The 16,329-nt window shown below is 37.1% G+C and overlaps 1 protein-coding gene across 1 annotated transcript in view; it reads right to left on the reverse strand.

Moving 5' to 3' along the window:
* The window catches only part of ABCC4 (ATP binding cassette subfamily C member 4), a 141,713-nt gene that overhangs the window by 71,800 nt on the left and 53,584 nt on the right, over window positions 1-16,329 (reverse strand). The gene's annotated exons all lie outside the window — the stretch shown is intronic.

Genomic DNA, 16,329 nt, shown 5'->3' on the forward strand with positions numbered 1-16,329 from the left:
AATTTTCTAACTATAGATCCCTGTAATCATACTCTGTAATTGATTGTGAAAGGAAGATTCAAAATCATCTAAGAGTACAAACTTCTGCCAATATATAAAAGTCTTATGCTAGAATCTGAGTACAAAACTACATCTCTGCTTCATAATTAGAATGACAATGGAAGCAGACATCTGCAACCCCCCCAGTCCCTGGAGTAATATCAAACTTCTAATATGTAATCCTGTGATGAAGATTGCCAGAACAAAGTTCTAACCATTCTAGAAGTTCATCTCTGGATATCTTCTCTGTTTAATTTTAAACTCCTCCACTGAAGCTATTTCAAGTTATCCTCAGCTTAACAAAAAAAAAATTCTACATTTAAACATACTGAAACAAAAAAATTCACAACCTAAAATGACACCACCGAATCTAATGAACTGCCAAAATACAGCAGAACTTAATTTCTGCTGTATGCTTCAACATAAGGAGCATGACTTAAAAGTCCCATTTTTAAGGGACAAACTCCAACTGAACAAAAAAACAAACCACAAAAAAACAAACAAAGTAATCATTTGCAAATTCTAATCAACTGGCCTTTAAAAAGATGCCAAGTTACACACTACTAAGTTCTCCATTGATTTTTCTTCACCTTCTTTTTCATATATTAAGTTACCTACTTCAACTTCTCACCACAATGCAAAGCATCTGTATAACAGAAACACAAAACATTACCTACAAAATGTAGTCTTTATAATGACTTTCTACTAGCATAATTATGAATTTAATTCTTGGCTAAAATATTTAACCACAAATGCACCCACTTAAAAAAGAGCACTTGTGTAGCCTAAAAATCCAATTTGGGCTGAAAATATGTCCCCAGTGCTCTTTTGCTGGAAAAGGGACTTAGAACATTTAAACAGAATACTACAAACAGGATGGACTGAAGTATCTGAAGAGTATTTTGTTACTGGAATACTTACATGAGAGGAGGTTACATTCTTTACTTTCCTCATTCTTTCCTCCTCAGTGCATTCAAACACTCAGAGGACCTTATGCTATTAGAATTATTTTTATATTTGGGAGATATATATATAAAATATACATCACTGCAAGAATTAAAATAAAAATGGCAATATATGTCACCTTCCTGATAACAACAAAAAGGAGTTTTCCTATGTTATTTGTACTATTAACACATGATTCAGAATAGGCTTTAAATACTGCATTTCAGAAAATACTGAGGTGGATCTCACATAGCTCTTGCAAATCTGCTCATATTCGTTGCTTTTCCCATTCTATCTCCTAAAGATAATTCTCATAATAAGCACCTTAATTTTTAATGTTCCAATGCTTTTCTCTTCCCCCTCTCTTTTTTTAATTGGTGCTGAAGCTAGAGGGGCTCAATCATCAATCCAGTCTAAAATAACAATGGAGAAATAGGACATTACTGAACATAAAGCATTTGACTCCTGAAATCTTAGCTGAAACTGCTATCTGGTTATCACTGCTATATGGTTATCACTCCAAAAACAAATAATATACCATTTTTTACCAATCTTATATATTCAGATCCCCATTCATCTTCTTCCTTTTTCTGGAACCATGAAAGAAAATTCCACAGTACTGTTTCTTCTGTTTAGAAGTCTATAGGGACTGAATTCTATAGAGGCTGTCTTGGGACAGCCAAGACTTCTGGCCTCTACCTAGCCCACCCATTCTGAGGATAAAGCCTCTGGACAGGCCAAACAGCAGAGGCATTTCACATCTCCATCTGACTGTAAACTGCTCACTGTTGCTTGGCATGTTCCTTCAGCTTGATCATTCCTTTTTCTTCAGCTTCACTTTATTTTTCTTTCTCTCTTCTTCTGGAATATGCAATTGTTTGGAAAGGAGGGATTCTCTCTAAAGTTCATTCGTTATATGCCCATGTAACGATTCCTAAAACACATTTTCCTTTGTAACTGTTCCTACTATAAAAAAAAGCCACTGGGAATAAAAAAAATTATTAAAAACACATGGGTTTGGCTATCCAGAACGCTCAATGGATGACACTAATTTTCAATGGATTTTTTTCCTGCCTCACATGGAAGGTCATTACTACAGAACTCAAGAGATATTCTGGTATAGCTGTCAGAAAGCTCACTTAGTCTGCTGTGCAAATAATCAAAGCATTCCCTTGGAATATTTGCTCTGTGTTAAAGAAGACACACCCCACACCCTCGTGCCCCATGAAAATAAATATTTTGCTTCAGTTTGGGACTTCACCTACTCTTCTGTTTTGTGGCTGGCACCAAATTCCACTCGCAAATCTTGCCTGAGAAACAAACAAAAATCTTCTGTCTCAGGAAAACTGAAGGCAATCACAACCCAAGAGGTTTATTCCAGAAGTGATGTCCAAGAGAATATACATATAGTCTGACAATGCATTTCCTTGGGCCACTGGCTTCTTGGGGAAGAAAATACCACTATAAAGTAAACTTCTTTACAGACTAAACTATAATTAACATAAATGAAATCAGTGAGAATGAGGAAAAAAAAAGAGAAAAAAAACCCAAATATGATCTCTGCTCTACTGTATATCTCATTGACTATATTAAAAGAAAGACATTTTAATAATTACATTGTTAAATGATAAGCATTTTAAAAATACTGCACTGCCTTTGACTCTACTGTACTCCTCTACTGGGCAACTATTAGAAAGCTTCATCTCAGAAACAAAAAAGAAAAATATACTAGAAACAAGCAGCTAAATGGGAAATAGCTGCTGACCACACTAAAACATTACTTGTGCATAGATCAAAACCAAAGAACCTTTAATGTTTATGTATAAATATACCTTAAATATTACATATTTATTACACCTTACATATGTGTTGCTTAAAGAAAAAAATCCTACAATTTCCTCTTTTTCATGGCTTTTAAATAAGAAACTTAAAATTTCTTAACTCTAAGAAACTCAAAAAGACAAATATGTTAACAGCAACATTTTTTCACTTCTCTATGAACACAGAAAAAAATTCACACACATTAAGGAGGAAAAAAATTATTTGACTGAACCATCATTCAAGCAGAAGTGAATACAATTTACAAACCCTTTTGGTTTTGCTAAGATCAGAGACACTGTGAAGCCCTGATTTACAGCTGTCCAGCAGTACGAATCCCTAAATAAATAAACAGGCTAAAACAGAGGAGTGCTGCTCGCAACAAGGGACTCCTGAGAACTTTGCCATTTGTTGTTTGTGTGTCAGAAACAGCCAGAAGAGGATTAATGGACCTGAGGCAGGAGGCAGAGCCTCACTGGGATGCAGGCTGGACCAGCACGTAGCCAGCAGCGTGCCCTGCCCTGAAGAGTTTGTTGTGCCCGTTAAGAGAAAGCAGCAAAATTGACTACAGAAGGAATAAGGAGCTAGGGGAAGATGGAGCAGTAAGCTGGAACAGAAAGTTGCAGGACAAGATTGTGTTTTAAAGTACAGGAACACAAAGGGGTCATGGAATTAATGAGTTTTCCCCACCCATATGTTTAACTGCTGTCAGTGTACTGCGGTTACAATGCCACTGGGGCATCCTGAAAGATGATTTTAAGATGAAAAAGTGCCAGCTTGTAGATGAACTTTAGTGCACAGTGAGCAGGAAGTTACAAAGATGTAAGCATGAAAGAGAAACAAGCAGAATTATGAGGGAGGGAATTAAAAACACTGGAATGTGCCAACAGCTCAGTTTACCAGGTGCAGAAATAGTAAAAGCCTTGCATGGGGGGAAGGCTAATGTGCAAACCAAGTCATACTCCTCTTAACAATTCCTGTTAGACTCCTTCACAGTATATTGGGGCTGTAAGATTAAGAAAAGATTTCCTTCCATCTGGCTCTGGGGAGCAGCTGCAAGACGGAATTGTCAAGAGACAAGCTGGCAGTCCCAGTCCCAGACCTCACCAAACCTGGGGTGTTTGGATATTGAGAGAGTTTTGTGTACACACTGACTTGCATTTTTGCCCTGTTTGCATGCGTCCTCTGCTTCACCCTCAGCTTCATACACTGAACACCCACTCCCTATTTCCTCTTCTCTCTCTTCCTTCAGCATTGGCTCTTTCATTCTCCTTCACCAAGGCATGGCATAAGCTCTAGGTACAAATGTCATCCCAAACATGACCAAGGCACAAAGCCCAACACAGCAAGACACAGGCTAGAAAGTGTGGAAGAGTTGGGGACACAGCAACTGAGAACAGAAGGTGAACACAAGGTGATTGCAACACTTTAAACCAGAAAAGTGCCTGAACTGAAGTTTTGGAAATGCAGAGTGACAAAAATAGTCAGATACAGGAATAGCCCATAAGCCATAAAGCCAACCAAAAGGGCGTTTTACACTGAAAAACAGGGGAAATACAGCAAGGGAGAAATCAGGTTCTGAAGCAGTTCCCAAACTAGAACTGTGGAAGTCAAAAAGCCAGTGTCACCTGAAGGAAGAAGGCAAAGCACATCCAGGACATACTGCACAACCACAGGCACTGCACACATACAGACTATTCACAAGGCCATACTCAGACAGACAAGGGAAGACTTATACCTATTGAAAGAGATGTCTCTAGAAAACAATTCAGGGGATTTCAGTTCTTGCTTTAAACTGCTCTTAAAGGAGCATATTTCACTCTGCTAACTATAGAACTGCAAGGGAAACAGATGGCTGAGTCTCATTAGTCTTTAGAGTATACTCTGATTAGTTTGCTTAATTTCATTCACAGAGGGTCTTAAAACTTCACAAGGCCAATTAAGATTTTCAGGTAAAGGAATTATCAGTAAGAGTTTTCTTTCTTTCTTCAAAATATGTCTGTCATTGGACATTAACAGTTCTCTTATTTACACACTGATTTTGTTTTCCTGATATCCATTTTCATCACAGTTTGGTTTTTGCCATTCTTTTAAACCAGCAGCTTTTCTGCTGAAAATACATTAGACACATTAGGATGAAACAAGTTCCAGGACTGTAACAAACAGGACAACTAGAGGAGCCATGTAAAGACTATGACAAAAATACCTATCACTCAAGTATCCATATCCAACACATAATCACTATTAAATCCTCTAATGAACCTGAAGCACAAGTTCTATTTTGTAATATGCAGTAAAATTTTTGCAAATAATACCTGATCATAATCTGACCCCAGACAGTTTGGGAAAGGTTCTTTCAAAACAACAGCTTTGCCATTATTCTGCATTGAAAAAGACATCAAATTTCAGATAAGGCATGAATAAAATGGAAACATACACATATAATAATGAAAGCAGATGACAGAAAAATATCTTGTGTTTTTGTTTCCTTCTTTGCAAAACAGCATGAGCACAGAACTTGATTCGGGATCAATTTGTGGATACATCATTAAAAATAGGAAACAAAACTATACCTCCAAGCAAAAAAACCACAAAAGCCAAATTGTGTTAATAAACCAACCACTATTAAAAATACAGAGTATTATTAGTAACAACTTAGCATGGTAGTTTATTTAATTAGAATATTTGGAGAAATAATGTTGGCTCTGATAGTTTTCAAAATGTAGCTTAACTTTAGAATGTATATGAAAAGCATTCAATAAACCTTTCATCACAACTGAACGGCATTTACAACACCTCTTAATTTTCTGTTTTGTCCTTGCCTGACTCTACAGAAGAACTCCTCAAATAACAGTTCACATATGAATATAATATGAAACTAATATGAACATTCAATTCCTAACCTTTTTAGTGGTCAACTACACAGTGGTCATGCCCTCAGGAAGGGGTCATGAATAAATTTAAGTCTTTGGATGAATCTAAAACCTTTTAGGACCTTCTGGACAATTGGGGGTTTGTTTCTTTGTTGCTTCTGGTTTTCTGAGAATGGAAATTGAAAATGCCTCTTAATATCAAGGTTTTGTAACCTTCCATAATCTGGTGTTTTTCTGGAAAACTGTCATATTACAGGTATACAAAATGCAAAAATGCTGGGCTTATGAAACAAAAGTCTTTAGCACAGCACATGATCTATTCTACCTTCCAGAAAGTTCCTTTCTTCAACAGGTACCACACACACCAGCAGAAGTTTGTCCACAATAGACCACTTGGCATGATTAGGACCCAAATTAAGAATCACAAGTTACCTGAAACAGAAATCCAAATAAATTTGAAAAATAATCCAAGGTATGTTGTGAAACGGTATCTCTCAAGTGTCACCATTTGCATGGGTTACATTCTTTACTCCTCAATGCATTCAAACACCAAAAGGACCATTATGTTCAAAAAAGAGATCCTAGAAGAACTGAAAAGTTCTGACATCACACAATTTAAACTAGCTGTGAATCCCCCTTGAGGAGGTATGAATCATCTCTGAGGTTTAAATTAGATTATCAACCAAGTGAAGCAGCACAGTAAATCTACAATAAAAGATGAATGCCTACAGGAAAATAATTTTTGCCCCTAGTGGCAGATGCTTGAACTTTAAAGGATCTGAGACTAAGCTCTTTGTCTATGCCTCCCTGGCAGAAAACAACTAAAATAATGTTTTTCGTTGGTCCAACTTTGCTCCACATGCCACATGAAAACAGTATCTAAACCCTGTAAATGAAAGTGTATTGTCACTTCTAAACCAATTGAGGATCAAACAATTTAGAGAAACCAAGACTTATTTTGCTGACAATTAAGCTCTATCACCAAGACTCGAGATTCAATGAAATTTGACAATTGTGAAGAAAAAGGCTTTTGTCTGACTAAGTCTGAAGCATTTGGAAGAATCAACAGAAAATCAGAAGACCAAATTAGATCGAAAAGCCTTTGAGGATAAAATTCACTAATTAAAGTCACTGGCTTTGTTGCTCTGGTTCCTCTCTGAATTGCTTTGGTATCACAGCAGAAAGGCATACAAGAGGAAAAACTGGTCTAAGGAGCAAATGTTACACCTGTCACACTTCCTCTTACACCAACAGCATTCTCCATCCATCCTGCTGCTCAAGTTCCACTATGAAGAACCACAGCCCCTTTAAAGATGAGATGAAAGTTAAAGTATAAATCTCTGCTTTGCACCAAATCTGAGAGGTATGAAAGGTCTTTAAAGCCTCTTCTTCCATGCTGAAAGTTTTTTTCCATCACCTTTACTTTGTAGTAATTGAGATACAACCCAAAGCTACCAAAGTGCTGCAGGTCACTAGCTGGAAGAGTATTTTTGCACCTCCTTCTCAGGGAGTCAAAGAATGAATGTAACCTTCTGTTTTTCCAAAACCTGTAAAATCTAAGAAACACAGAATGGGGCCTGGGTTGGAAGGGACCTTAAAGACCACCTATTTCAAACCCCTCTTCAGTGGGCAGTGACACCTGCCACAAGACCAGGCTGCTCAGAACCCCATCCAACAAGGCTTGAACACTTCCAAGGATGAAGCATGGACAGGCTTGTCTGGAAAACCTGTGCCAGTGCCTCACTACCCTCACAGCAAAGAATTTTTTCATAATATCTAATACAAATGTACTGTCTTTCAGTTGTACTAACTTGTTCTCCTTCTGCCCATTTAATTGAACAATAAGTAAAATTTCTATTCAAAACACTTCTATGCCCTTTTAAAAATTAATAACAAGTACTCAACAAGCATTTTAACATCTTGCATCTCATGAGAAGCACAACAACAACAGAGGACGAGCAGGAAGGAATTAACAAATTAAGCAGTGCTCACAGCACTACATTTTAAGCTAAAACCACCTCATACCATTTCAGAAACCTGGGATTTTGCATTTCACTAAACATTTGTGTCTCTATCAAAAGTACATAATAATATTGCTTTAGTACGTGGCTAAGAAGGGACAAAAATTAATTAAATCCTATTTTTCCACAGGAATGTTTCTATTTTTTTAAGCAAACAAACACTTCTGGAAAGCGTCAGATTGGACATTTCCCCTTTTGAACACTCAGCAGGTGAACAAAATCATCTGTATAAGCCCTCATAATCTTAGAGAAACACTTATTTTTGAACAATCACTTCTAAACACTGTCCTTAAGCCTTCGGTAGTAGCTGAGCAACACTGGTTATTAAACTGAGGTGCAGCAGAGTTTATTTTTTCTTATCTGAATTTAAAAAAAATATGCTGGGATTGTTTTTTCCATTTTTTCTCTTGGGGATTTTTGGGGGTTTAAATATAAGCAGCATTCAGCGAATGGCTTTGAATTCAATATTAAATCATACTTGTAGCTTAATTATAAAAGAAGATCATTGTCACTGTGTATTTGGAATATTAGAACTTGTCAGCTTTATAAAAACCTCAAGGCAGTTCTTTCTCTCAAATTTGGCTTTATTTTGAAAGTGCTCCTTAGATAAGATTTCTTAATATTAGAATAAGTCTAGAATAACTAGTTTTCTGTTGAAAATCCTGATGAAAAAAAAATTCTCTCTATATTGTTAGTTTAATGGAAAAAAAGATGACCCTTCTAAAGCTAAAACCATCTATATTTCACAGACCTGAGGCTTTAAATTTGCAGAGGTTTCTGCAGGTATCTTTTGTCTCAAAGGAGCATCAAACAATTGGGGTTTTCTTCTCCAATGGTAAGGAAATGTTAGCTGACTGAAGGTAAGAATTACCAACTCTTCCTTAAACCATTTCAACATTTTTTAGTCAGGGAATACCAGAAATATTCTGGAAAGCTAACTGTAATTTTTTACTTTTGGCTGGTTGTTCAGACAGGAGAGAAGAGAACTGTTCTTCTAAAAGGAAACTGGGGAATTAAGCAATGAAGGGAGAAAGGAAAGGAGTATTGTACCAAACTTAAGGAAAGCATATGGGCCTTTACATAAACTTTTTTTAAAATAAATCTTAAAAATAGGGTAAATTTCTAAGTGGCACTTTCCAAATCCTAGATACCCATCCTTTAAGCACAGGGACTTTACTCTCTAAGTTAAGACAGACACCACCTCTGCTCTAAAGATAAGCATTACAGATTCCAAAAAGAAAATAAAATAAGTGCTCTAGAAGAAGATAGGAACAAAATAATGTAAAGTTTACAGCTTTAAATATTCACATTGAAAAGAAGAGAGTGGGGAAAAACCCCACAATGAGCAAATGCCCCTGGCATCCAATCACTTACTGTCCTCCAGGCATGTCCTAGAAAGGATGGGGCAGGGACAGTATTTCTGTATGAGAAGTTAATTATGACATCTTAAGAACAGATGTAGGAATTTTGCCTAAAATTAGTTTTAGTAAACTAAACTCTTTATTTTGGGTTGTGAACATTCAAACTCATGAACATGAAATTATGCTGAGAAATGAATACACACAGGGACAAAGAAGCATGTATTCCCACTGAAGGGAAGTTTACCACAAAGCAGAGTGTTTCTTCCTGCCTACACATGAATTAGCAATATTCTGCATTGCATCATTTACATATTAAACAGACAGCAACTTCATTGAGAAAAAAGAGGTTTACCACACACACAGAGAAATCTCATCACATCTGATAAAAAGAACTGAGGAAGAGTTAGACCATCTCTCTTCCATCTATTATTCCTTGTAATTGCTAGCAAGGATGTCCAAGTTCCAAATCTTCACCTTCTCAGGTTTCCAAACGCCTTCAGATTATTCTGCACTCTCTGACTCAATATTAAATCAAGCTAGTGAAGACTTATGCTTGAAAGAGAGCAGGAAAAGTAGCATTTCTGGAAAAAACAGAGGGTGAATTTGGTACACAGTGGGTGAAAACTGACCAGAACCATGTCAGTGGACACAGAAACCACGACCTTATGAAAAGCTGAACTCTAAATTTCCTCTGAATTTTCAAATGTCATAAATATTGCACAAGCAGCACAAGATAAAAGCTCAAATTTCAGAAATATTAGTGACCTTTATGCTCTTTTTTAACTGGTAAATGAGGAAGGATGAGGGGATCCTACAACTAGAAGACAAACAGGTCAGAAGTCATTTTTAGGTCTTTTACAACAGCGCAAAGACAAATGTAAGAGCAAAACCATCTCCTGAGTACAAAAGGCACTCTACCCTGAATCAAACAGCTGAGAATGAAGACTCTGCCACCTTTCTGCCATGCAGCAGCTTGCTTTGCCTGCTGGCTCTGCGAATACAACTTCCTACCCAGCATTAGGTGAGTCATAGTTAAGGCAGCCCCAGCCTATGCTGACTTTTCAGAAACCTCCTCACTCTACAACCTCACTTTGGGACCACCACAACTAAATATTCTGCTCAAGCCAGAATCAAAAACTATGGCAACTAAGTATGCAAATAAGAATCACCCTGGAAAATGTTGAACAAGAGCTCAAATTTAAATGAACATTAAAACAAACCCCAAACAAAAATGAACGTGCAGTTTCCAGTTTCAAGACACCTGCCTCAGGGTCGGTATAGCCACAAGCAATAATTAATGTCCATTACATACTACCACTCTAATTACAGGACTATTGTCCACTACCTAATAAAACAAACAAACAAACAAACAAATGTTCTTCATATGCTTGATGCTATTTTAAAACACTTTGAAAAGCTCTCTTAAGGCTGGTAGCTATCAAACATATACAGCTTGGAATAATGTTGCCCTCTCCAAATATAACATTATCTTTCATAAAATGACATAAAAAATCAAAACCTGAAGGAAGCTCTGCATATGTGTTCACCTGAATACATAACAAAAAGCCCCAGACAAAGTCTCTAATGGTTTTGATGAAGGAAAAAAAAATTATCTGGGGAAGACAGAGTGGAAGATCTGTCAAGCAATTATTGTACTATTTGTAAACTGTACTATTTTTACTGTATTGTACTATTTGCAAATAACTTTTAAGTTTGTATTTTTTAAACCGAACAACACATTGAAGTCAAGTTCGATTCAATACCTTTGCTTCTGCTGTTATTTCTATTCTTCAGGCTTTAGTCTGGATTGCCAAAGCAGGCAGATTCACATACAACAGCCATTCTTTTCTACACTAAAATTTTAATTTTGGATCGAGAAGTGCCTTTTGTTTCCAAACACTCTACAAGATCACCACAGGCACAAACTAATCTTCACTTGTTGCATAATCTGCAAGATGCTGGCAATCTGAAAAAAAGAAAAAAAAAAAAAAAAAGAAAGAAGCCTCAACTAATTAATTCACCCAGATGCTGCAGTGCAGATTACCTAGGACCGTCTGGGAGAAAGAATTCTGCGCAGCATAAAGCAGAACAGTGCTAATGAAATGAGTTTGCACTGTGAGAGTGTTTGTTTCATTTTAATTTCCAGCTACTCAGATTAAGCAAAAAAACCCCAAAACACGCCATCAAAGTGGGCTAGTTTTTCTGCAAACACCAGAGTGTTTGCAGAAACACTCAACTGTGTTCTGTGTGTCCATAAAGGACAGCAGTGGAAGGCTTGGCACAGCCAAGAGCCCGATGTGCATGGCTGTCACCTGGGGTGGGGATCCTCATGTCCAAAGCTCACACTGAACCAGAGGGGGAGAAGACCTGCACTGCCTTTCCCACATTTCCTAGAGGTGGTCTCACCACCTGGCTATTCATCATCCCTGCCTAGCTCTTCTCCAAAGTAATTTAGTTTTGGAAATGCTTATGCCTTGTTCCAAGGTTGAATGAAGTGAGTTTTGATAAGTTTTTCCTCATTTCTCAGAGATGTTCAATTCCCATCCAAAACAGGCATCCATGAACAGCTAGAGAGGACATTCTATCCAAGTGGCACCTCCAGTCCCCACTATCCACAGCAGTCGTAGCAGCATTCCACAATTTATAAACATATTAAAAATAGCAAAAAAAGGTTACATATTTAAACTAGTTATTATCAAAACAAAAAGAAAAGAAAAAAATCTCCATTTTGGATTATCTCTAAAAGCTTATTTGTGGCTGCATCACCTCAGTTGGGCCCTCTTTTTAAGCCCCTTGCAGTTTTCTATCAATATTACAGCAGTTTCTCCCTCTGTTTTCAAGTGTCTCCAACCAACATGTAGTTCCCCATTGCCACAAATCTCCCCAAAACAGCATGCCAGCTATGCAAGACTAAAACAAAATTTCATTTTTATTTTCCAGCTACACTTGCAGGAAAGAGATGTCCCTGAACAGCTTCTGTGCAGTCTTCTAAAGCCAGTATTTTTAATTAGGCTTCCCTGTCTTGCCCGACATTCTATGCCTCCTTTTTGCTCGGCTGAGGTGGGGCGAGAGCAGCTCTCTCTGTAGCTGCTTCAGTAAATGAAAACACTAGACTTTGCAGTATCTGGGCAGGTCAGCATATGGTCAGAAATGAGTTTCACAGCAGGCCGTTTTCCCCACCAGGCGATCTTAATGTGAAGAAGATCGAAAATCCCTACGAAGGGACGCGGAATCTTGTGCCAGGGAAGCAAGAGGCTGCACTTGGAAGCGGCTGTCAGTGCAAGCTTCACGCTATTTCCCTGTCAAATAATGGCTCATCCCCTCCTACAAACAGCTTTCCCGTAAAGCTTTTAATTTTATCTCCCATAGTAGGCATAAATGGGGTGAGCTCTGACTCGGTGAACTGAAAATGTAATGGGCTTGTCTCATCGCTTTATGGCCAAGTTTCATTCAATTACTACTGCAGAAAAGAACAGGATAGAGTTGAATCGAGTTACGCTAATAGATAATAAATGTAAACATAACTCCAGAGTGCCATTTACTGACTTTAAAGACTACTCCTATAGCAATCACCTTCGCACAGCTCTTGACAGAATCATAATGGTGATAAAACACATGGAAGCATAAGACTATTCAAACTCTTAACAAAGCCATGATAATACTAACAGTAAATGAGCAACTCCCATAAAATATCATTTAATAATCACGCCCTGATAAGATTTAAAGTACATATCGCCATTGTTACATGAAAAAAACATTAAAGGGTTTTTTCTTTAACACATGTAGCAACCTAACAGGTTTTAATTACCACACCTACTTCAGTGACGAGCTGTTCCACTCAAACACCCAAACATAATATTTACAACGTTGTGTGGTTGTTAAGGATCTTGATGATTGATGGAACCCATTGTGTTGCCATCTTAATAACAACAAATGCAAGTGATTACCAACACGGAAGAGAGAATCTGTGTTTTTATTTTACAACAAAAGGCTGTTCTATAGGGACTTCTTTTTCAACATAAACTAACAAACCTGTGCACATGCGAATGCCCTTTAGAGCTTGGCACAGAGAGTCAAAAACAAAGCCTCTGCTGCTTTAAGGACAATGCATTTTTTTGTATTAGCTTAAGAGAACATGAAAGCTGTCAAAAGAGCTGGTACAGTTTTTCACAACCCTGCAGAATTCATCTTGACCACAAGGATATATCTGAAAACTGCATCGGAAAGATAGGACAGATCTTGTTTCCAAAAAAAAAAAAAAAAGAAATAAAGAAAGCAATTGAGTCATTGAGTCAAATAGGAATACAATACATTTCCTGGCATTGCTACTGAATATTTATATCACTGACGAATGAGACTACAAACAAAGTATCTTAACATGAAGCTTTGCCTTGTTAACTGCATGATATGCCAAAACACCACCTACTGTAAATCACCCAGTTTAAGACCAGTATTTCTTGTTTAAACATGCTACTTGTTCAGCAGAATCACTTGTGTGAACAAGCATACATTAATGTACACTAACTAGAGCAGTTTCACTATCCATCTGATAAAGTATAATTTAACAGCCTCATTATCAGCATTGTAATTTTCAGACTGCTGAAATACCATATTCGTGGCAAATATTATATGGTTGAAACACTGTAACAACATTGCCCATTTGACACTTCTGTCAGATAAAATGCAGATAGTCATTTGTGCATTGATGAACATGCTTTTAATCCTATAAAAAAACTTTGTCAAATTATAAGCGTTTCAGCAGTTGACTTATGAACGCTATAATTAAAATCCTTATGCCTTAAAGAAAAACAAACTTCATTATAACAACAGCTTTCTTTCACATTTTAATCTTTTTATATTTGGAGTTTGCTTTCATGTGCTGCTATTAGCTATCAGTTCAGCGTGCCATTTCTGGGTGCCAAAACCAAAAAAAAAGTATTTCTCTCTCTAACCTGGTCAAATCTCAAAGTCTAGGTACGTACCCAAAGGGATCAATGTTTATTTAATGCTTCCACAATGCATTTGTGGGGGAAAAAAAAAACCTGTTAATTTAACAGGTCAATTTAACATCATACAATTCAGTGCTTCCCGTTTCTAAGAAGGCCAGAAATGCTGCAAAGTCTGCCAAAATACTTCTTTTCCGCCTGCAACTGTCAAAACCAACAGTTTTGGGAGATATAATTTGGGGAAAAAAAAGCTGCACTTCTGTAGTGATTTTGGTTCAATTTAAATTTCAGGCAGATTCTCTAGAAGGGGAAGAGATTTCTATTTTATCTGAACAAATTAATGCATATCATCCATTCCTTCTTACAGCACCCATCAGCAAAGCAGCAGCAGGTTTCAGCTTCCTAAATTCAATGCAATTCAAAATTACACAGAATGTGCACTACAACCACCATAACTGAAAATTATGCAGTTACACATTAGCATCACTTCTCTAATCTCTGTCCCTAAATCCCAGAAAAGAACAATTCATTTACAAACTAAGAAAGTAATCTTGAATCAAATCCTGAAGCTTGTCAAAAGTAGGATCATCTGAACGATTCAGTAAGAAACTCATTTCAAAAGAGGCAAGTCCCCAATCAAGTCTTTGCTGCTGAAGTCCGGGTCCCTTTCACATAGCTTTATAACAAATCTGTTTTGAAGTGTTACAAACATCTTGGAAAAGAAATTAAAAGGAATAATGGCTGAAGAAGGTCTCCCTAGTGGGAGTCCTCTGACTCTAGAGGGTTATCTGACTTTTTGGCCACTATTTCCAAAAGCAAAAAAGTTCCTGAACTCAGCACTACATGAAGCTGAAAAGCTCATTGTGTAAAAGATCAGGAGAAAATACTATTCTTGTAGACAATTAAGACAACTGAATGGAACCACAGTACTATTGCTCAGCGGAGAGGTTGAAAATTTACTCCTCAAATATCATCTCTAAAAACACAACAGATGAATTTTGTTATCCTTCTAAGAAGCCTCTGTAATGCTTAACTGGGATAAAACAGATCATGCTGCCCTCTTGTGCTAGACATGCACAGGAATCAACCCCTTTTTATTCCCGCACGCGACATGTGAAGAGCAATATATGAAGCATTCACTACGAAATAGAAAACGTCCACATCTCCCTACTTTACAGATGCTTTGACATTCATGTCATTCCCTCACTGGGATATGGGTAGAAGAGCAAAGGAAGTTTCCAGAGAGCCAAATTCTACACAAAAAAATAACTTCTGTGAACAAATGCATAGTCAGATGTAATAAAACCCAAAATACTAGCAGTTCAACTACCCATCCAGCTTTCACAACAGCTGTGTAAGTGATGCAGTAGAGATACCTGCTGATAAATTAGAATTTCAGTCATAAATAAATGGCAATTTTTTCTGCATGCTGGGTAAGACAATGTACTTTGGTCACTTAGGATTATCAGCTCAGTAGGGTTAAGCTAAACACTTAAAAAGGAAAGAGAAAGACAGTCATTTACTAATAAGGTTCTTTCAGTGCAAAATATACAGTAAAGTTTAATTATTTTTAGACATGCTGAATTTAAAGGTGAACTCTGTGTACATACAAATATTTTTGGCTAGGAAGGGAGACAAGAGAGGGGTCCTTTGATTCCTTTTCTCTCTCTGCTATCTAATCCAGGTTCCAAAAATACATTTACTTTCTTCTGTCATCTGGATAAAATGCTAGTTACTATTCCCTTTACAACCTACCCCTCCCCATATATTGCTAATGCAATCTGTAAAGAGAGATCTTGGGCTTATGCCTAAACTGATTCACAAAGCACAATTTTTTTAGAAATAAGTCATCTCATTTATTCACCAAGACTGATTGGATCTACACTGTTGGGAGCTGACAGACATGTCATGATTCACCACGCATTTCCATTTCCTAATGTCGACTCCCCGATGCTCCTCGTTACTCTGCTTCCCCAGTAAGCACTACCAAGAGCTTGGGATGTTTGTTTATTTAAGTTACCTACTCAACTCTGGAACACAGATCACCATGTGTTAAAAATACTAGCCGTGGTATTTTTTAATTACTGATTCTTTTTTGATAAATGAAACAGCAAAATTCAGTTCAGCAACTGCTTCTGCTGAGGTCTTAGAGACCTCACACTAACACTGAGAACATGCTGGATGCTTAAATGACAGATCTGACATTGCAATATTAGCTTTGCTAATATGGGATACGATAACTAATAGTTTGGTTTAGCTATTACAATCAAAAGCTAGAAAAAAGCACATTTAAAAACTTCAATTTCTTTTTAGTATGTCATTTATG

This window comes from Ammospiza caudacuta, chromosome 2 (assembly GCF_027887145.1).
Source record: "Ammospiza caudacuta isolate bAmmCau1 chromosome 2, bAmmCau1.pri, whole genome shotgun sequence".
Classification (NCBI taxonomy): Eukaryota; Metazoa; Chordata; class Aves; order Passeriformes; family Passerellidae; genus Ammospiza; species Ammospiza caudacuta.